Source organism: Zerene cesonia, chromosome 18, assembly GCF_012273895.1.
Source record: "Zerene cesonia ecotype Mississippi chromosome 18, Zerene_cesonia_1.1, whole genome shotgun sequence".
Classification (NCBI taxonomy): domain Eukaryota; kingdom Metazoa; phylum Arthropoda; class Insecta; order Lepidoptera; family Pieridae; genus Zerene; species Zerene cesonia.
This window is the reverse complement of record NC_052119.1, coordinates 359,865-360,067: the sequence shown is the minus strand read 5'-3', so window position 1 is coordinate 360,067 and position 203 is coordinate 359,865. Positions and strand designations below refer to the sequence as shown.

At 34.5% G+C, this 203-nt stretch overlaps 1 protein-coding gene across 1 annotated transcript in view; it reads left to right on the top strand.

The window, feature by feature from the left end:
• Positions 1-203, top strand: part of LOC119834039 (cyclin-K) — a 7,000-nt gene that overhangs the window by 1,779 nt on the left and 5,018 nt on the right. The gene's annotated exons all lie outside the window — the stretch shown is intronic.

Here is a 203-nt window from a genome sequence, read left to right as displayed (position 1 = left end):
TGTGAATAATTATTCCAATTTATTTTGTTCTTCAAGAGCTCCGCTCGCTACGACAGCTCGAGTCGAAGTGTTTTTGAAGCGGCGCGCGCCCGGCTTTTTATAACAAAACTGGATTTATTATTTGCTTTGAATAAAGCATCAATTCTCGCAACTTAAACTAAAATTTTTAAACAAAACGCTTTAAGAAATTTAAGATGATTACA